The sequence below is a fragment of the Schistocerca americana genome, chromosome 2 (assembly GCF_021461395.2).
Source record: "Schistocerca americana isolate TAMUIC-IGC-003095 chromosome 2, iqSchAmer2.1, whole genome shotgun sequence".
NCBI classification, from domain to species: domain Eukaryota; kingdom Metazoa; phylum Arthropoda; class Insecta; order Orthoptera; family Acrididae; genus Schistocerca; species Schistocerca americana.
In genome coordinates this window covers 1123163309-1123186642 of record NC_060120.1, presented here as the reverse complement: position 1 = coordinate 1123186642, position 23334 = coordinate 1123163309, and the positions used below count along the sequence as shown (strand labels likewise).

Genomic DNA, 23334 nt, shown 5'->3' with positions numbered 1-23334 from the left:
TCGGGGAAGTACACCCCTCCGTTGCCGTTCCACCAGATGCATAAAATTATTTTTTGTGGATGTGCACAGGTCTTTACGCAGGGAGTTGCTGCTTAATTTGGGCTCAGCCTCATTTCTTTTCCTTACGTTATCATAAAGGAACCTTTTCTCACCACTAGTCACGATACAGGATAGGAATGGTCAGTGTTGTTCACGAGCCAGTGGACGATAAATAAGCAGAGACGCACATATGGCTACCCACTGATTTTTGTGATTTTGGCTTGGACCATGTGGTATCCATGCAGCCAATTTTTGAACCTTCCCCCCTGCATGCAAATATCATATGATGGAGAAATGATCATAGTTCATCACATTTGGCAGTCCTCAAGAACACCAACCTGGATCATTGTGGATTCAAGCATCTGAATGATCATCATCAAACCCTGAAGGTCTTCCTGAATGTGGAGAGTACTAATAAGAAAATGATACTCTCTAAGGACAGGCATAGGGCAAAATGTCTTCTTGTACTTTAACATATGTATCTCCAACAATATGACAGCTAAAATACTAAAACTTGAGGCTATTATGTACAACATAATGCTTGATATTCTGTGCAGTTTTTGGTTGACAATGCATGATGACAAACATCTTATAAGGATTTTATTTTTCAATTACCATTGTTTAGCCGGCCTCAGTGGCCATGCGGTTCTAGGCGCTTCAGTCCGGAACCGCGTGACTGCTATGGTCGCAGGTTCGAATCCTGCCTCGGGCATGGATGTGTGTGATGTGCTTAGGTTAGTTAGGTTTAAGTAGTTCTAAGTTCTAGGGGACTGATGACCTCAGATGTTAAGTCCCATAGTGCTCAGAGCTATTTGAACCATTTTGAACCATTATTTCTATAACCTTTTCTCGTAAACTACTCGAGCAATAAAAGTGGAATTTCACAGTTTACATCTACATAAGTGGCTAATAAAATGTGTGGAACCGATTTTTGTTTAAGGTCGTAGTTGCTTTGAAATTAATTTTTCAGTTTTGTGTTACCAGGGACTGCTATATATTTCTCAAATTTTAAAGGAGAACTTTTCTCAGAGAAAATATAATGGAAAACTGCTGAGCAGGATTATTCAGTAATCTTAAGAACTACAGCAAATATCAGAATGTTAGCTTTTACAGTTCCTGAGAAAAAGGTACATTATAGCTAAGAAAAGTCAGTTTATGGCAATTGACATTTAAACTTTTTATTTAAATTTTTGACAATATTGGTGTACATCTAGTGACTAATGATGTCCATGTCCTGAATCTTTTTTTTCTTCCTCGTCTTCCTGGAGTAGCAGGCACGTCTCATGCACACATGACTGCCGACTGCAGCATCTCGCTGTGTGTATGCGTGTGTGTGTGTGTGTGTGTGTGTGTGTGTGTGTGTGTGTGTGTGTGTGTGGGAGGGGGGGGGAGGGGGGGGGGGGCGGTTGGGTGGGCCTGTCTGCAACTTACGTGTCGTGTCTTCTTTAAGGCGAATCGCAATCTGTCTTTTTCTACATTGTTGATACTTCAAATTTTGCATTTTTCTTTCTGCTGCCTGAGCTTTCTCCAGTAATGCTTCATCAATGCTTGTGTGCGTCTCGAGTGTGAATGCACCTGGATGGAAGGCCGGTCTCTGCATGCGCTTAACCTTACCTGCATTTCTACTATCGAATGCTAGACAGACGTCACATGCAGGGATGTTCACAACAATTGAGGATACAAATAGTGTTTTTGGACAACGCATCCAAACAAGGTGATTCTAGTTCTCATTTACATTCTGTGTTTTCCCGTGTACACATTTTTTCAGCAGTTCAGGATTGGCTAGATACCTGAAAGTTAGTTTTATAGCATCTAAAACAGCAAGTGGCAAACGATGTTTGTTAGTGTATGGCTTTCCACTGGCTTCTGCCTGAAGATATTTGCATCACTATATGTCACAAAGGGATTGTTGAGGATCACCATCTGTGGAAAGTCTATGAAAGAATTTGCCCACACGACTTGCACATTGTTTCCACACTACGAAGTTACCCCCGATGGGTTTTTTGTAAGTGTGAACTTCCTTCTAATTTCTTGCCTTTCATTTCTTTCTTCAATTAGAGTAGTCTACCCCCCATTCACTTTTGAATATGCCACACACAGTCCAGGTTTTCAAATTTAGTTTTTGTGAGCCATAACAATTGCTCTCTCAAATAGTCTTAAAAGCACTGGAAGGTCCATTACCTAGAAACTTCACATAACTAACACCATATTTTTCAACTGACCTCTGGAATATTAGTTTTGTCCCCGCTGCTTCCATTCCACCACTTAGCCCCAAGTTTCTTGCTGCATACTTTCTTGTGCTCCTGCTGCCACCTTTCTTCTTCACTGCCATCATTGTTCTTTCTTGTGTCACACTGAGAGCAATACTTGCTCATTATTTGGAAGACTAAGATTTTCCCTGTATCTACACTAATGACATGTTACACCACGATGTAGTGTATTGCCCCTTTTCATCCAGGTTTCATCACAAGAGACTCACAATGTCTTTTTCCCCTTCATTGTTAATGTCTACAGCTTCTTCAATAGCTGCTTTCATATCCTTGCACTCAACTCCAAGAGTACTGAAAAGTGTTCTGTTGTAATCACTGATCCTAGATACTAGTGCAGGCAAGTTCAAAAATGGTTCAAATGGCTCTGAGCACTATAGGACTTAACAGCTGAGGTCATCAGTCGCCTAGAACTTAGAACTACTTAAGCCTAACTAACCTAACGACATCACACACATCCATGCCCGAGGCAGGATTCGAACCTGCGACCGTAGCAGTTGCGCGGTTCCCGACTGAAGCGCCTAGAATTGCTCGGCCACACCGGCCGGCAGGCAAGTTCATCAAGCCACAAAACAGATTTGTGCCTTCTCTGCCTACACCTAAGCATCTCATGTCACAACTCAATCTTGTATTCACCTCATACATCTTCCCGTGGAGAGCAGAAGTCTTGAACTGAACAGCGTACTTACAAACTTTACACTTTATTATTATCAATTACTTAAAATGATAATACGGTCACTGTCACCGTACAGTGCCCACAGTTACCATATGCACGTGAAACAATCATATAGGCAGGTATTTCTAAATCCACTGGGAAACTCATCTTTGGCACAGCATCATCATCCTCGATGAACTCGGTGACTCTGTCGAAAATTGTACTACACCCTTTGGAATAGCGTCTGCAGCACTGTTATTTAAATTTCCTGTACCTTTTACAGGTGAAATTTGACGTTTCCTCACTTTATTGAATATGCATCAACTAATAGAATGTTGTCTACTCCCGGGGCCTTGCTTCGACTCAGGTCTTTCAGTGCTCTGTCAAACACTTCGTGCAGTATCGTATCTCCCATTTCATCTTCATCTACATCCTCTTCCATTTCCATAATATTGTCCTCACGAACATCGCCCCTGTATAGACCCTCTATATACTCCTTCCACCTTCCTGCTTTCCCTTCTTTGCTTAGAACTGGGTTTCCATCTGAGCTCTTGATATTCATTCAAGTCGTTCTCTTTTCTCCAAAGGTATCTTTAATTTTCCTGTAGGCAGTATCTATCTTACCCTTCGTGAGACAAGCCTCTACATCCTTACATTTGTCCTCTAGCCATCCCTGTTTAGCCATTTTGCACTTCCTGTCGATCTCATTTTTGAGATGTTTGTATTCCTTTTTGCCTGCTTCAATTACTGCATTTTTATATTTTCTCCTGTCATCAATTAAATTCAATATTTCTTCTGTTATCCAAGGATTTCTACTAGCCCTCGGCTTTTTACCTACTTGATCCCCTGCTGCCTTCTCTATGTCATCTCTCAAAGCTACCCATTCTTCTTCTACTGTATTTCTTTCCCCCATTCCTGTCAATTGTTCTCTTATGCTCTCCCTGAAACTCTGTACAACCTCTGGTTCTTTCAGTTTATCCAGGTCCCACCTCCTTAAATTCCCATCTTTTTTGCAGTTTCTTCAGTTTTAATCTACAGTTCATAACCAATAATTGTGGTCAGAGTCCACATCTGCCCCTGGAAATGTCTTTGAGATTTAGGAACCAGGTTTTAAATTGTGTCTTACCTTTATATAATCTATCTGAAACCTTTTAGTATCTCCAGGGTTCTTCCATGTATACAACCTTCTTTCATGATTCTTGAACCAAGTGTTAGCTATGATTAAGTTATGCTCTGTGAAAAATTCTACCAGGCGGCTTCCTCTTTCATTTCTTAGCCCCAATCCATATTCACCTACTACGTGGAGGAGTACAAGGACAAATTATCGATTTTTCCTTTTTTGTAAGTGAAGTACTCACAGTGAAATGTATTCCTTGGTACTATTTGTGTATAGACATTCTGACAAACATTAATTATAAAGGGCAATCAAAAAGTTCCCATTCGAAGGCCGTACAGTCTGGGATTGCAATCGCGCAAAATGGCTGTGAGCACTGAGGCAATCCTCCCACCTACACACCAAGTCGAAGGCACCTGCTCGGAAGAACACCGTGTCCTGCTACGCAGAGAAGTCCGTAACTGCCTGCCGCACACCTTCGTCCGGCAGGAATTGTCGACCCTTCGGGGACTTTTTTAAGGGACCGCCGGCAGGATAATCGAACAGGGAGAAATTGGGACTGAAGGGCAGGTGCTCGAGTGTCTCCCACTTATCTCTAATGGGTGAAGCCAATCTCCTAGATCAGCTGGCGTCTTGTGTCAAACTGTCACAGGCACGGAAGTTGGTGTACGATTCCTGAACTGTGGTTTTCAACAGATGTGCTGCCCGAAACACATTCTCTGTTCTCTGACTGGTGTTTGTCCTTCAGCAGCTGAGAAAAGAACAGCAGCACATTGGTCCAGTTTGGACACATTTGGTACTAATATTGCCACGGCACACTTTTTCCGCACACGTGTCAGGAAGACACGAATGCCTCACTAAGCTGTCCCTACACATCAGAGCTCATATATCACCGTCGGACATGTGCTGTGTCGCATATACACTACAACAGTGCCCTCGAACAGAAACTTTTTGATAACTTCTTCTGCAGTGACAGTGGTAGCGGAGGTACCTTCCACTGCAAACTATAAGGTGTCTTGCAGATTGCAGATGTAGAAATGACTTTACAGAGATCTGATTTGCTCGAATAGTTTGATTATTGTAAGAAATGTGAAAGTAAGACGAGCTTCTCACTTTGTATCTTCACTCGTCTGGGAAATTACACTGCTTTCCATTAAAACTGCAACATCAGGAATCTGGCCATTAAAACTGCAACATCAGGAATGAAAACAAATACCACTTTTCTTATTGTGGGTCTGCAGTGTAGTAAGAACATACACTATTATATTTTAGGTGATTTGAGGGAATACATTTAGTAGGGAGGCGTCACCTCAGGTAGCATCAGCGGCTCGACTCTGACCTGGCCGTACATCGAGCAGGCTCAATGAGGAGAAAATGCCGAGTGCCGTAACTTAAACTTTGCACAGTGCAAGAGGAGTCAAAATAAGCTAACACATGTCTAAGCTTATTCGGGAAAACAACAGTCAAAGTTTTTTAGCTACTTTACGTGTGTGTCTTTTAGAGCACAGTAATCTCAGGTGAAATGGTGTCACAATGGCTAGTGATGCAGCCTCTCAGTTTTGTGCCCCACATTCAAAACCCAATTACTGCTTTTATTTATTTATTTTATTTATTTTACATTTATCTACCCATGTCCATAGAAGATTACTACATGATGTTTCTTATCAAGTTAAGTATACAAGGGCATTATACTAATTGTAAAATTATGACTGTGTTTCACAATAAGTGTCATGCATTTATTATATAGTATATGTGTGTACAATATTTTCAGGCATTACAATCCTTTTAAATGCCCACATTCTTATATTTCGTTCTTATATCAGTCCTTATATTAATTCTTATATTTTATTCTCACATATGCTCTGTGCCAGAGGTCATCAGTCACAGTGGTGGCATGATATTCTCTCAGCAGCCTGTGGTCAAATTTATGAAACAGACTAGAGGTGCGGAGAACTCACTGGCCATGGCAACAGCTGACCGCCCTCTGGATTGAGGTGATTCGGTTTGCGCATTATGTTGTCAGAAGATGTTCCAGAGACCTCAAAAGTCATGTCACAGGTCAGAAAAGTAAGAAATTAACAGACGTAATCTTGTTATGTACTTGAGGCCACCTCGTACTATTGCGCCAGGTGTCAGGCTTGAACGAGTACCACAAATGTTATCTTGCAATGCTTCTTCCTCCTCTCGACCTCCACATGTTGATGCGTGTATCTTCAAGTGTGCTCAGAATGGGGACTTTTATTGAAAAATGATGCGGTTTCACTCCTGTGACCACTGCCCTTGTCAGACACACTGCTACCGACACATCTCTCACCGCGTCAACGTCAAGGGAAGCCGCGACGACAATTGCCGTGTCGTGACATTCCAGAGACCTCAAAAGTCATGTCACAGATCAGAAAAGTAAGAAATTAACAGACGTGATCTTGTGCCCCCTACACTGTCCCACTATCCACGTCGTGTACTCGCCCTGCTGCAAATGACCCGTAAACCGACTTGGCAGACGTGATGTGGCTCTACGACCCTGCGAGGCTGAGGAAGCGATAAATCTGTCCTCTCGGACATTATCATTGCAGACATAGTGTAATGGTACTTTGACTTCCGCGCCTCCGCCAATACAAAGATATAATTTACGATCGCGCACGCAGAAGAGAGCTGCGCCAGCGACCGATTTTTATAAATAATTTTGTTCGTCTTTTTAGTTTTGCGTAGGTTTTTGTTTTTAAGAACTAATTGAGGACTCTCTCTCTTGTCTTGATACGAAAGATGTGTATTTTTCAGCGATGTGTTGAATGTGCTTTTGGGTGGAAATTAAAATTAAAATTACATTACAAAGCGAGGTTGTTTCAATAGTGATTCGAGGGAGTTATCATCAAATTTGTAAACTGATCATGACAGTGGCAACTTGATGAAGTTTTCAACAGACGGAGAAAAGTGAAAGACGGGTCGTCCTACAAGAGAAATTAGGAGGACAGCCATGAAGACTACATTGTAATTAATACTGCGTGTCTAACAAGATTATAAGGTAAATTTCAATTAGTTTCTGATGCTATTTCCGTACAGTCGCTTTTCGTAGTGTTGCCGACCCGGTCTGCCATGCACGGTCAAATTACAGCACGATCTCAATCAATAATACGAAGTCCGCCCTTTCTGTAACTGAAACCACCAAAATTCCAAACCCAATCAGATTTTCTATTTTCTATTTTTCATGGCAGAACCCCGAGGAGAAGGGTACACTACAATTGGCGTCTTGGTGACAGGACTTGTTATCTTCACATTTGATACAAGTGCAGTTATTATAAATTTTGGACATTTTATCTAATTTTAGCCACTTAATAGCATCAGAAAATGAATTTGGACTAAGTCCCGTTCATTTCAATTGTAATGTTACATGCATGAAATTTACAACAATATTGGTTTCCCTGTTATTAATTTGTGTTAATTTTCATTTTCATGCTGAGGAAATTAATTTGGTAAAAAAAAAAAAAAAAAAAAAAAAAAAAAAAAAGGAAAAGGATAACGTTCCATAAAATAATTTGCACGGACGCGAAAGAAACATTTTGGATTGAAAACTGTATATTTGACACTACATTTGCAAAATGAGACTGAAGAAAAAAAAAAATTGGTGAGTACAGAAATTTACATTTTTTCCAGTTTCAAGCAGCCATCTGTACTCCCTTTATTCCGATCCATTTATTTCGAAATTATTTTTTCAAATTGTAGTTAAAATTGATTTACTACTATTATTGCAAATGATAAGTGAAGAGCATATTCACAGTCATTTATTTGTGAGAGGGAAATTTCAGTACCAGTTTAATAATTTAATTTCTAATTAGAAATCATATAGAAATATCCATTTCCATAAGAGAAATTTCAGATTTCAACATATCATATCTAAATTTTTTTTTTTTTTTTGCCACTGGAAAATTTTATTTGCAATTAATTACGAAAATCGCAAGATGGACGCTAGACGCGTAGAAATTGTTTCCGCGGACGAGCTTAGTGAAAGTGACACATTGCAAAACATGTCCGACAGTCAAATGAAAATTGAACATAATTGTGAGGATGTTCAAGACATAATTTTACTGGTTCGATTAAGACAACAACCCCTATATTTAAACAGATATACAGGCGAATGGAGAGTGAGTACTACGCGACAAAACATGACATTCACAATGTCAACTTCAGAACCAGACATCAATCAGTCACGAAAAAATGACGAAACTAAGACACAGGACTCTGACATGCTCAACCAGATTCTGAAGTTACTTGGTGACCAAAACAGAAAATTGACACTTTAGACAAAAGATTTGATGCTTTAGACGACAATTTAAAACGTGACATTGGGAAATTTGACACTAAATTCAATGAACTGACATGGGACATAAAACAAAATTCTGAAAAACAATCAAGACAAATTGCCGACTTGACAGAAACCAGCAGTAGTCTTGAAAGGAAATTTACTGACTTATCAGACAAGGTTACGAGACAATAAAAGGTATTTGTGGAATTCAGTGACGAGACAAAAACAGACTTACAATGATGTAATGAGAAATTGTTAACAGTAGTTTTTGAACAACAGAAAACCAGTACCCAAGTTGACGAATTACGACAGTCACACAATTCCGTAAAAACAAACCAAGAACACTTAGACCTGACGATTACAGACCTTTCAGACAGATTAAATGATGTAACATTGGAGCAGAAATCCTTACAGGAAAATTTAGAAGAACTTGAAGACAGAGCAGATGTAGCATCTTTAAAGAATGGCACAACTCTAGCAGAGAAACTTGTACATGAATGCAAATTATGTGATGATTATTTAGATGAGAAGTGTGAGACAATGACACAGATCATTTTAGATAAGACAAAGGAACAAGTAAAGGAAGAAACAGATAATATTCAGAAAGAGGTACGTAAACTTAAAGAAAATGTAATACCAAGTTCGTCAGTGATACCAAAACCCATAACAGGCAACCAAAACATAAATGAGAATCATAATAATGCTAGACCCAGCACACAGCCGAAAATAGAATTACCAATGAGTGATACAAATCCCAATGAACCATTTTCAATGCTACCACAAGATCAAAATTACTATCAGACATCACCACATACTATGCACAGGTTGACACAAAATGCAGGACCCATAATACCATCGGGAGTAGCTGATGAAACATTAGTACGACATGGATACTTTCAGACATTTTCATGTGATGAGAAAGACAAAGTGCATCCGATTGTTTTCATCCGCTCTTTTGATGGTATTTTCCTGAGACATTGGTTAGAAGCCAATAAAATTAGATATGTTACAAATTTGTTACGTGGAAGAGCAGCTAAGTGGGGAGCAGCAATGAAAAGACGATGTTAAACATTTAAACAGTTTGAACAAGCATTTCTTGAGGAATTCTGGTCGATCACAGAACAGCAAAGTTTAAAACGAGAAGTATACAATCCAGAAATTTACAACCCGAAGAAAGAGACTTTACGTCAATACTTCGAACGCTACCTAGACAAAACATTATATTGGACAAAACCAGCAGATTTACCAGATGTAATTAGAACACTTAAAAGCCACTTACCATTTCCTTACCGTGATAAATTAATAGGAGTGTTCGAGGACAACATAAAGAATTTTTTTAGTTATGTTGATGAGATAGATGTTGTTTGCAGAGATGAGATCAGGAATTTCAATCAATTGTCTCCGATCCATCCAAGCAATTCGCGTACGCACAACAGAAATGACAGAGGCTATTGGAATCCGCCTCTGACACCACAACAAAACACTCAAAGAAACAATTCGCACTACACTAGGACAAATCCATTCAATATTAGGAGAAACAACTCGCAGCATTGGCAAGGAAACAGTAATTATTACTATAATGGTTATCCGAACAGTAATTACAATCAGAACAATAACAGTTATATTCAAAACAACAACAACAGAAGAAGGAACCAAAATCATAGAGATCAAAGAAGAGAGGATAACAGGTACCATCCAGGATATTTTCAGAGAAACAACATCCAAACATGTATTGCAGGAATAAAAGTAATGACAATACCAGTTACAGTCATGGGCGAAATAATGTATGGGGAAATCACAATGGACCACCGCCACGACACATGCAATACAGCAACCCTCAATTCCTACCTAACGAAACTCCCAATGCGACGCGAGGTAATGTCAACAACCAAACAGCTGATACTTGGGTGACGCGTGACAGAAATGTAAATATTATTGAGTTGGGCAATGAACCCAACCTGCAACAACAACCGAATTTCCCGGAAAACGAACGACGACCGAGCTAAGCGCTCGAGTTACGGTCGATAGGGAGCAGAGCGCAACGGAACCGACGATTTGTTTTCTCCGATATGAGGACAGTAAGAAAATAGAAAAAGAATTATATCAGGATGTAGATTTTAATAGTACCAGTAAGACGAAGAAGATTATTCAGGCTATAACACGAGTTATGATTGGTAGTTATGAAGTGGAAGTAATGTTAGATACAGGAGCAGCAGCAAGTGTTATTTCAATGTCCTTATATAATGAACTCAAACAAATAATAAACATACAAACATTGCCAGTACAGAGTTGTCACATTATAAGTGCCACCGGTAACTAATCAAAGAATGTGAAATTTCAAGTGCTAATTAACTTCACATTTTCAAATATACCACTCAATTACAGTTTTCTGAAAGTAGACAAATTAGTTATGCATTGCATATCAGGAATTGACTTTTTGAATGAATATCAAGCACTCATAGATTTAGGAAAAGGGAAATGTCATTTAACCGTAAACCAACAACAACTGACAATAGAGTTAACACAGGGTAAAAACCTAAACAGTAAACAAGGTAAATTTGAACAGTTACATTTTATGTATCCAACAGCAACAAACATATGTGATTTAACTTTTAATGAAGCTGTATCTCAGGGAATTAAACCTAATGATTTATATGAGAAATGCACAGAATCTGAATATCTTACGAAGGAACAACAACTTGAATTACTTGAAGTTTTGCAGCAATTTGCTGAGGTATTTGTGGAGAAACCTGGAATTATTAGAGGCTATACTTATGAGATGGATGTTAAACCACACAAAACATACTGTAGAACATATTATAATATTCCTTGGTCAAAGAAACCCGCAGTTTTGAAAAAGATTGAAAAAATGCAAGCTTGGGGTATCATTGAAAGGTCACATTCACCATATTGCAGCCCGATACTAGCAGTTAATAAAGAGGATGGTAGTGTAAGGTTAGTGCTGGACACACGAGAAATTAACAAAGTTATAATCCCAATCAACACACGACCTATAAATTTGGAAGAACAACTTTTAAAATTTCATATTGTACAGTATTTAACCAATATTGACCTCCGCTCATCATTTTGGCAGGTGAACCTCCATAAAAGCAGTCGTAAATGAGGGACGTAGTTATCAGTTTTGTGTTCTACCCTTTGGTCTACGAGTGAGTGCTGGAGTATTTATTGAAGCCTTAGATGCTGTTCTTGGACCACAATAGTTATCGCAAATCACAGTTTATGTTGACGACATTGTCATTGCCACCACTACTTGGGAAGAACATGTAAATCTTTTGAAGCAACTTCTGACTAAATTTTCTGACGCAGGTGTCACTATCAATTTATCAAAGACGAAATTAGGGAGGAGAGAAATCAAATTCCTTGGTCACATCATATCAACTGAAGGCATTTATCCAGACTCAAGAAAAATTGATGCAATAAAGAATTTTCCATCCCCACAGAATCGTAAACAACTCAAAGCCTTTCTTGGTCCATCTTCATTCTTCAGGAAATTTGTACCCTACCACCTTCTTAACAGTCCACATCTTCTATCTTTACTCAAAAGAAATAATATTTGGAAATGGACAGAGTTCTGTCAGACAGATTTTGAAGCGATTAAGAATGCTTTAGTTAATGCACCGTTGTTATGTCATCCTGACATGATGTCAGACTTTTGCCTAGTAACAGATGCAAGTTCCTATGGGCTCGGAGCATTTTTATTCCAAATTCATGTAGAAGATGAACAAACAGTCATCAAACCTATAAGTTTTGCTAGCCCCACGCTCACTGAATGCGAAAAGTCATATTCAGTGACTGAGCGCGAAACACTTGCCATAGTATGGGCATTTCGCAAGTTTCGCTACTTTCTATGGGGAAAACGTACTAAGCTTTATACTGATCATCAAGCTCTTTCTTTCCTGCTATCATGCAAGTTATTACATTCACGTCTTGCACGCTGGTGTGCATCACTACAAGAATATGATTTTGATATTATATATATAAAAGGAGAATCCAACATTATAGCCGATGCTCTATCTTGTTTGCCACAAGGCCTAAAAGAATTTTCAGATGTGACAGAACAAACATCAGATTTCAAAATTTTACTCATGTATGACGGCACATTTGCACCTTACTACAAAAACATGTGCAGGAAGTTAGCCATATTGCAGGACAATGATACCAGGTGGATCCAGATAAAGAATAAATTACGTGCAGGAACAGACCCACATCTTGAAAAATATTACACATTACACAAAGAAGTATTATTTCACCGACGAAACCCTGAATCACAGCATTGGTGTGTTTGCTTACCTGAAGCTCATGTTGATGATTTTATTTTATTTACACACAGAACTTGGGGACACTATGGTGTAACAAAATGTACAGATAAGATTATACAATATTGCTATTTTCCAAATTTAAGGCGAAGAGTATTGAGTAATATTAGGAAATGCATCATATGTCAGAAAGCCAAATATTCTAATCGCACAAGCATGAATGAATTGCACCCAAATCATACCTAAGAGGCCATTACAGCTAATTTCTTTAGATATTGCAGGACCCTATCCACATGCACGTGGAGGAATAAAATACATCCTTGCTGTGTTAGATGTTTTCACAAAGTATTTAAAATTATATGCTTTATGTTCAGTTTCTACCACTGCTATTACCAGACGTCTATTAACAGATTATTTTGTAAGAATAGGAAAACCTGAAGTTATGATCACGGATAAAGCAGCATATTTTACCAGTTTAAAATGGAAGACTTTTATTGAAGAACAGAATGTTAAACATATTTTAATTTCAAGATTTCACGCAGCAGGAAACCCAGTAGAAAGAACATTTTGAGAATTTGGACAGTTTATGAGAACACGGACACCAGAGAAGCACACAAAATGGGTAGAATACCTAGCACCATTTGAACAAATAGTGAACAATTTAACTCACATTTCTACTGGATACACACCAACTGAATTAATTATGGATAAAACAGAAAGAAATTAATGGACAGACCCTCTACCTAAATTTACAGCAACAACAAATCATGTTAGTGTAGAAGAAAAGGTAAGACAAGCTTACACAACATTATGTGACAAAGCTAAGGAAAGAAAGCAGAAATATGACAGAGGTGTCAGGAAAGCACAAACATTTCAAGTTGATCAGTTAGTTTTACTAAGAACACATCCTAAACCCACAAAACTGAAACATTTAAACAGGAAATGGCAGATCTTATACTCTGGACCATACCGAATTGCAAATATTCCACACCCTGGCTGTTATTCATTAGAATATCCATTAACACATAAACCCAGAGGTCTACATCCACACAGACATTTGAAAAAATACATACAGTAAAATGTTAGCTAATGAGAAGAAGATAATTAATATGATATACAGTTATGATGAGCCTACATTTAAGTTATACAGATACTTACAATCTAATGAATGCAGGTAAGTCTAGAAAGCAATGTGAACCATCCAATAGCTAATAAGATATTTGGTTATAAGAGGAGTTGCTATTGAGGCATATACACATTAGAGGAGGCATATACACATTAGAGGAGGCAGAGAACTGAACAGAATTATTTTCTTTAGGAGGCATGTGATAATAGTAATGTTGATATGAGTGATGTGAGTGATGTGAGTGACTGAATGAGATGAGTGAATGTAATTTTAGTTTAGTAAGAGGATAAATAGTAATATGGAGAGAGGTAAATGGAATATAAGATGAGAAAAGGGTATTATTATTATTATTATTATTATTATTATTGTTGAAGTAAAAAAAGGAAATGATGATGAAGGAATATATATATATATATATATATATATATATATATATATATATATATATACCTCTTATTCATCATCATTTCCTTTTTTTACTTCAACAATAATAATAATAATAATAATAATAATAATAATAATACCCTTTTAATGCTGAGGAATAAATATATGTTATTTTGTGAAGAATGAATAATGGATAGGTGAGAATGTTATGAGTAATTGAGAATATGTTGAGCGGGGAGAAACTAGATTTGAACGCTATATCACATGTACTCATGGAATACAGAATGAAAGTAGTGGAAAGAATACTATTTATTGAAAGATTGGTATGCCTGAGATAATAACTTATGTGATGTCTTATATATTCTTATAACTAAAGGTGAAAGTATAGATTTATGTGGAAAGAATTATTTACAGCAGCCACTGTTGGAAATATACCAGTAGATTTAAATCTATAACACTTTAACACTAATCTAATGGGAACTTGTAATGAAATGTTTGGAGTTATGTAGGCTTGACACTTCAGATTGGAAGAATTATTTAAGAGAACATATTTAGCAGTCATCTAATGACATAATTAAAGCTCATCTACTGAACTGAACTAATGCACCATTAAATAGAAAGGAGAATAAGGAGAAAACAAAACGTCAGTCCTGTGTTGCGGCTCATACTCTCATCCCTCCCTTAGAAAAATTTATACATGTTGATGAAATATTTGACATTATATAATTCGTGATTATCTGACAGTATGGAGAGACATACACACATATTTATTTATGAATAGAATTTTACAGGTACCACAAGGTAAATACAGAATGGATATACAGCATGGAACGCAGCAGCAATTATCTAAGAAGATTTATTTATTTATTAAGTAAAACATTTATTTATATTGGTTGATACTCATGAAAGGAAGGAGATGAACTACACAAACTTTATAGGAACATGAGTGAGTGACTTGAACTCTATATATATATACACACACTTACCACACTGATGTACATACTTTTAGGATCCTAAGATATTTAGAGGGGCACCGCTCTTAGAAATGGTAATAGAGGAATACCACTCTTAGAAACAGCAATAGTGGGGATACCACACTTAGAAACGGTATTAGGTGTAGGAACTTTTACATGTATTTTATTTATCATATTTTATTTTGTGTAGTCCACTGTAGGAGATGACTTTACTAGTATTTATGAAGTAGTTAGCAATCATCCCATGAACCTATCCTCCTACAGAGGGCTGTCTTGAAGCTTGAAATATGTGTAAATTTTATTCCAGGAGGCAAGATGAAATTTAAGTCGAATATTCTAGCGAGTTGCCACAATTATCTTCAAATGTTGCAAGTGTAACGAAAGGGAAAAAAAAGGAAAGAAAAGAAAAAAAGAATGAGCTAACAAATAAAATAAATAAAATGTATATTTCAATCTGAATGTAATGTAATTCACATGTCAGCACAATGATATTGAATGTAACGTAAAAATTTACTATATTTTTCATTTAATTCTGTATATGTGCTATATGACAACAATGTAACTATCTCATGTAATGATTAATTGTAAATATTTGTATATTTATGTACTTACTATATCAAGAAATGTATTTTAAGTAGATGTTAATGAGCTGCAAAGGACTTGTGCATGTAGCACATGATTCATATAAATGGAACTGAAAATGCAAAGAAGAAACCAACGTGATGGAACACTGGTCAAGCAATATTTACGTAGTGTCAATATACCTTGAAGTGTATGGTGTAGTGGAAGCCAGCAGGTCTTCAGGTTGGTGTAAAAGACAAGCTTATCACCTGTCTTAGGCAGTGAGGTGTTTCCTATGCCCTCATTGACCATTTATACCCCGGTAGACGCCACCAAAATTTGACTGCTGGAGATCACAATTTCGTGTTGACACATTGAACAAACTTTGGATTTTCTTCAAGTCACACGCAAGAGATCCAGGCAGTACACACACACTCAGAATCTGATACTACGTTTAAAGACATTGGAGCAATATAATAGAAACATTTACTGTTCGAATTAATTCCATTGTAAACACGAATCATGTGAACTGAATTCAAACGCTGTGCTAAGCAACGATAATACGCTGCAATTCAAAGACATTAATGTTACGACTCCTAAAGAAGATACACACCAAAAAGACTGTATACAAAGACTGATATGCAAAGAGCATTGTGCTCAGAAATATTTTTTGTAATATGTGAATTTCTTATTTTCTCATATATATGTATCTATGTAAATTTTCTATACTGCCACGCTCGCTTGCGGAGCGTGTCAGTAGAGGAGGCATTGTAATGGTACTTTGACTTCCGCGCCTCCGCTAATACAAATATATAATTTACGATCGCACACGCAGAAGAGCGCTGCGCCAGCGACCAATTTTTATAAATAATTTTGTTTGTCTTTTTAGTTTTGCGTAGGTTTTTGTTTTTAAGAACTAATTGAGGACTCTCTCTCTTGTCTTGATACGAAAGACGTGTATTTTTCGGCGATGTGTTAAATGTGCTTTTGGATGGAAATTAAAATTACATTACAAAGTGAGGTTGTTTCAAAAGTGATTCGAGGGAGTTATCATCAAATTTGTAAACTGATCATGACAGTGGCAACTTGAAGAAGTTTTCAACAGACGGAGAAAAGTGAAAGACAGGTCGTCCTACAAGTGAAATTAGGAGGACAGCCATGATGACTACATTGTAATTAATACTGGGTGTCTAACAAGATTATAAGGTAAATTTCAATTAGTTTCTGATGCTATTTCCGTACAGTCGCTTTTTGTAGTGTTACCGACCCGGTCTGCCATGCACGGTCAAATTACAGCACGATCTCAATCAATAATACGAAGTCCGCCTTATCCGTAACTGAAACCACCAAGATTCCAAACCCAATCAGATTTTTTATTTTATATTTTTCAGGGCAGAACCCCGAGGAGAAGGGCACACTACAATAGCTTCAGCAAGTAGATTTGTCGCTTAAACGTGTGCCTGAAACATCAGTGCTAGAATTCCAAGAAATACTCTATCCTGGCAAGCGTGCCCGTATCCGTTCGCTCACTGAAAACGCAGCATAAATCCCTGCACAGTTCATAGGCAGGCTCCCCGTGTTACGTCTCGGGTGCAGGCGATCAGCTGGTAGCAGTGTGTGAAGATAGACTGGACAAAAAATAATATGATTAAACTAATTGAAGAATTTCGTGAAAGACATTCATTGTAGGATTCTACATTCTCTGATTACAAAATCCACATTGCCAAACGTGATGCAGTTCGCCAACTCGCACCTCCATTTGGTATTTTGGATAAAGAATTGGACAGCAGAATTCACAATCTGCGGTCACAATTGCTCCGTGAATTTAGCAGATGTCCCTTCTTGAAGATCAGGCAGAAAAGAGCTGAACGTATTGAAGTGGCATGCCTATGACTCACTGCTATTCCTGCAGGATGTAAACAAACCAACACTTTCGGGTCTATTTCACTAATTTTAGATATTGAAATGCTATGCATGTACATTAAAGAGCTGTACGAATATTCAGTAGCTAAAAGTGTAATCTAACAGAAAGATATTCAGCAGGGGTTACAACTTCTCAAAAATTTGTAACCCTCAGTATGTCGTACTGAGCTTTCATATTTAGTAACATCTGGAAGTCCGTCTCAGACATACGAAAAAAATTTTTAGGTCACTCATCACTTAACTGTAACCTCCATAACTAAACCGTTTACAGAGAAGTTATGCACCAACCACCTATATTCCTTTCTCTGATTATTCTCCCTTTTTACAATTATACTCACAGTGTGGGTGCAAAGAAATAGAAGTTTTGCATTGGATACCACGTTCTGTAAACCTGATTGGCTACATGTTGCCAGTGGAAATGGTCACACCAGTTACTGCTGCTGGGTGAATGTCCCGAGAACAATCCCAAGTGTCAATAAACAATCTTGATGAAACTATGTGGGTGTGTAGAGGGGAAAAATAGTGTGATTCATATTTTTTTGTCTGTGCCCAGTTTCACTTTTAAGGGGTGATACATGCCCCGAAAGGTAATTTGGCTTATTATGTTTAGAACGAAGGAAAACTGGGAAAGCATCGCCACTCAAAAAATGTTAATAGCATGTACGTGAGTTTTCAGAGCATCTTTCTATTTTAATGTAGCGTTTCCAAAAGTAGCAAAAACAGTAAAACCTTAGAATAATAAGCAACAGGTACCTAAAGGCATAAAAATTTCCAGTGAGAGAAACAGATTTCTGCACTACTGTTGTAAGAAATATAGAGTAAGCCAAGAATTTGCAGATTATTCAAAAGCCTACAAAAGAATCTATGGTATAGTAGTCAAAGAGGCAAAAATTATGTGGAATGACAATTTGATAAGAAACTCATCTAACAAAATGAGATCCCCGTGGAGAGTTACAAAGAAAGAAAGTTGTAGTTCAGCGCCAAAGAAAAAGAATGTATCACTAACACTAGAAGGCTCAAAAGTCACAGACACATATTCAGTTGTGGAAAAATTCAATGAATACTTCACTTCACTAGCTGCAGACCTGATTCAAGTAAACTGTCAAGGACCGGTCCCAAGTTTCTCCGGCAAGTCAGTGATCTCGGCTGCTTCTACGTATGTTTATGAAATGAACCCCAATGAAATTATAAGCAAAATTAAATCATTAAGCAATAAAACGCCAAGTGGTCATGATAAAGTACCTGATTTCATATTAAAAGCATGTGCTCACAACATAGCAAACCCCTTGGCAAAAATTTTCAACCTCTCTTTAAAAACTAGTGTATTTCCAGGTATTTTTAAAATAGCAAAAGTTTCACCACTGCTAAAAAAGGTTCTTCTGATAAAATATCGAACTACCGACTCGTGTCACAGTTAAGTTCCTTCTCAAAAATTCTAGAAAAACTCTTCTATGACAGACTTTTAAGTTTTATAAATAAATATGCACCTCTTAAAATACAACAACATGGTTTTAGAAAGTCTAAATCTACACAGACAGCAATTTTCGAATTCTTGGATTGCATTTTAAAATCCCTTGATCAACACAAATTAGCTGCAGGTATTTTTCTAGATCTATCAAAAGCCTTTGACATCCTGGACCATAACATTCTGCTTGAAAAATTAGAAAGACGAGGAGTAAGAGGTATAGCACATAGCTGGTTGTGTCCATACCTAAAAAACTACAGGTAGAAAGTATCACTTCAGTATGAATTCAACAAAATGAATAAAACAAGAAAGAACTCCTTTCTATCTAGCGAATTACCAATAAAATATGGTGTACCACAGGGCTCAATCTTAGGGCACTACTCTTCTCGATTTATGTGGATGACTTAGTCGAATATATGAGTTCCACAAAAACTATCCTGTTTGCCGATGACACCAGCATATTGCTCACTGGATCCAGTCCAGAAACTTTGCGGTCCACAGCAGAAAGTTCTATGAAAAGACTTTCTGAGTTGTTCACAAAAAAACAAACTCATTATAAATACTGAAAAAACTGTGTGTGTCGATTTTCATTTAATTCCTCGAAGTAATCAAATGTCTATTCAAGCCCAATTAAAAAATGATTCCCTAGAAAATGTAAGTGTCAAAAAATTCTTGGGTCTTAGGGTTCAGCAAGACTTAAAGTGGGACACACATATAAATAACTTGTGTAGAAATCTATCATCTGTATGCTATGGCCTAAGAATTTTAAAGGCTACAACAAGCAAAACAACAGTACTGCAGGGATACTATGCACAGTTCCGCTCACTAATCAGATATGGGATCATTTTCTGGGGATACTCAACTCACAGTGTAAAGGTTTTTAGAATGCAAAAAAGAGCTTTAAGAATAATTTGTGGCCTTAAAAAGATGGAGTCCTGTAAACCCCATTTTACAGAGCTTGGTGTTCTAAATGTTCCAAGTTTATTCATTTATGAAACTGCCTGTTTTCAGGTGGTAGTCCATAGTGAAAAAGATAAACTGCTGCAGAACAAAAATGTACACAACCATAGAACCAGAGGGAAATCATATATACATCAAAAATATCACAGAACAACCACCTATCAGAGGAGCATAATTAACATTGGTGTAATACTACACAATAAGATACCAGAGGAAATAGAAAATGCTACTCATCCAATATTTAAAGCTAAACTATAGGCATTTCTAATAAAGCACTGTTTCTATTCTGCCAGAGAATTTCTAAATATGTAACAAAATTAATTGTAATAAGTACTTATTTTTAATTTGCCTACTATTTTGCTAATACTATGTATTATTGTAACTTATCTTTGACCTGTCCAATATTAATTGCACAATTTGTGATGTAAGATAAAACTGGACCAATAATAAATCAAATCAAATCAAATTAATTTCGAGAAATGAAAATTTTTGTATAACGTAAATTAAAGAAGCTTTCAAGCTTCCCTATGCAATAAAGCTGGTTTCTGAAATACAATTTTTTGAAAAGAAGCTGTACACAATGTGTGCTGTCAGAGTATTTTCAACGTAGATTAAGATATGTAAAAGTGTAGTTTCAGCTCTCTGAGACTGCAGACGTGTGTGCAAGTTGTGTTTGTGTGAGTGTTTGTGTGCGTGTGTGTATGTGTATGTGTGTCTACTGCTGACAAAGGCCTTCATGGCCAAAAGCTATGATGGTGTGAATCTCTTTACTGTGCCAATCGCGACTCTTCATCTCCGCAACTTTCCTTCTCTGGTATTGTTACATTCCATCCTGGATTTTACTTTGTAAGATATATAAACTTTCATTACAATTCAAATTATTCATTTCACTTATATTTTTTTTATTTCTTCAGTTGTTATTTTACATTCTTGTTCCTTTTCTTTCTTCGTTTAGCATTTCACATGTGTGTATTTTGTTAATTGAAAATAATAAGTAACTACTTATTATTGTAGAAAATAATGACGATGATAATTTGTAAAGAAATTCTTGAAACACGTTTTCTTACAGCATGCACATAAAATGAATGAAATTTCTTCATGTAATATACGCAACAGAGAAGACAATATAAAACAAAATTCAGCAGGATTCCAAATTGTCACAGATGGTACTCAAAATATTCTGTTGTGGATCAGGCATATTTCAATATATCTATAAGTCTTGGTGAAGAGAATTGGTTGTTTAGTGCTAGTGACTGCAGCTCGATTTCATTATTTCACAAGTGAAGATTGACACCACTTCCAAAATCAAAAGCTGTATACGTCCCACGGCTGTACCTGTGCAATCGAGCCTATTGGGATCGCCTTACGAACAAGTTCCTTCTCCTCATGTACAATGCTCTAAATGGTTTTATCACATTGACCAGCTGCCTTTTCATAGTTGTAAGAGAAAACAATGGTGAGTTTGGTCCGAGAACTTGAGAATTTCTTTTTGAAGCCACAAATGTCCTTGTCATACCATCAAAATGTCACCAAACAAACACCCGACCACGTCAAAAGATATTTGAAAGCTGTTTTCTTTCCCAGTGAGGGAGAATATCTGTATTGTTGTTAGATTATTGCAGTGGTCAGTGTGAAAGAACCATATAGAGCATCGTACCTGAAGACAAAGAACTCGTTCACCCTCACCTAGTGATACCAAAGGGATCGACAGCACAGGTACAGCTGTGGGAAGTATACAGTTGGCGATGTTGGAAGTTTTTGTGAGAAGACTTTCTGATTTACATCTGCTGAATGATTATGATGTCAGTCTCCACCTGAGAAACAACACAATAGAACTGCAGTAGGCAGCATTTTGCAAAATTTCAAATTATTACAGAAGCTGATTACACAGTTTTCAAGAATATTAATTACACATGACCTTTCATACGAAAAACATTTTTTATATATTGTCTTGAAGATATTCCTTCTAAACCTAAACTGCCAAATTGTCTTTCAGGGTGTGTTTTATCCCTTAATAGTGAAATTAGGTACCAACAAAAAAATATATACTGTACTATTTGGCCCCTCAACACACCCGCCAAGTTTCATCGAGATCGTTTATTGACATTTGGGAATGTTGAAACTTCCTGGCAGATTAAAACTATGTGCCAGACCGAGACTCGAACTTAGGACCTTAGCCTTTCGCGGGCAAGTGCTCTACCGACTGAGCTACCCAAGCACGACTCACACCCCGTCCTCACAGCTTTACTTCTGGCAGTACCTCGTCTTCCACCTTCCAAACTTTACAGAAGTTCTCCTGCAAACCTTACAGAGCTAGCACTCCTGAAAGAAAGGATATTGTGGAGACATGGCTTAGCCACAGCCTGGGGAATGTTTCCAGTGTGAGATTTTCACTCTTCAGTGGAGTGTGCGCTGATATGAAACTTCCTGGCAGATTAAAACTGTGTGCCAGACTGAGACTCGAACTCGGGACCTTTGCCTTTCGTGGGCAAGTACTCTACCACCTGAGCTACCCAAGCACGACTCACGCCCCGTCCTCAAAGCTTTACTTCTGCCAGTACCTCGTCTCCTATCTTGATTTTGGAATGTTCTTTTGTAAGTCTGCCTGTTACAGCAGAGAACACTATCAGCACAACACTATTTCGCTACGCCTAGTCACGCTGCCTTGCAGCGCCATGCAAATACTCGTCTGCTCCGACTATTTAAGCCATTACAAAACCATACAAAGTCATTTACATGCTATGGAGCGGACAGTACCAGCAGATCAGATGCAATGCCACCATTCGGCAGTACTGGCAGTTCCATCTCAGCACTCCACGCTGGCAACTCAGCCCAGTTTGTCCCGATCTTCACCGGCAGCACATCAGCTGTTGCATGCCAGCAGCAACAACAACGTCCCCACACTTCACGCCGCCTCCTACTGCAACTCTAGGACTCATCGTGTAGGAACATAACACACGATGTCCACAGCAGACATTTCTGTTATACACACATCAAAAAAGAGTTTTGCATCACTTCGGTTCCAAGACAGAAAATTGAAATAGAGATCAACATAAAAAGGGCGGAAATGATGTTTATTGCTCGTGAAAACCACACATTGCACGTTGTACCACCATACAGCGAGACCTTCAGACGTAGTGGTCCGGACTGCTGTACATTCGGCATGTTGTTGGGCCCATCTGTACCACTCTGCATGGTGTCATAGTTGCAAAGATGGACCTCACCACGGGCATCAGGAGTGAAGTTGCACATCATGCAGACTACTGCGTGCAGTTGAGTCACAAAATGA

The 23334-nt window shown here is 37.7% G+C and overlaps 1 protein-coding gene across 1 annotated transcript in view; it reads right to left on the bottom strand.

Annotated features, from left to right (window-relative positions):
* The window catches only part of LOC124596541, a 149744-nt gene that overhangs the window by 11490 nt on the left and 114920 nt on the right, over positions 1-23334 (bottom strand). The window lies entirely within an intron of this gene.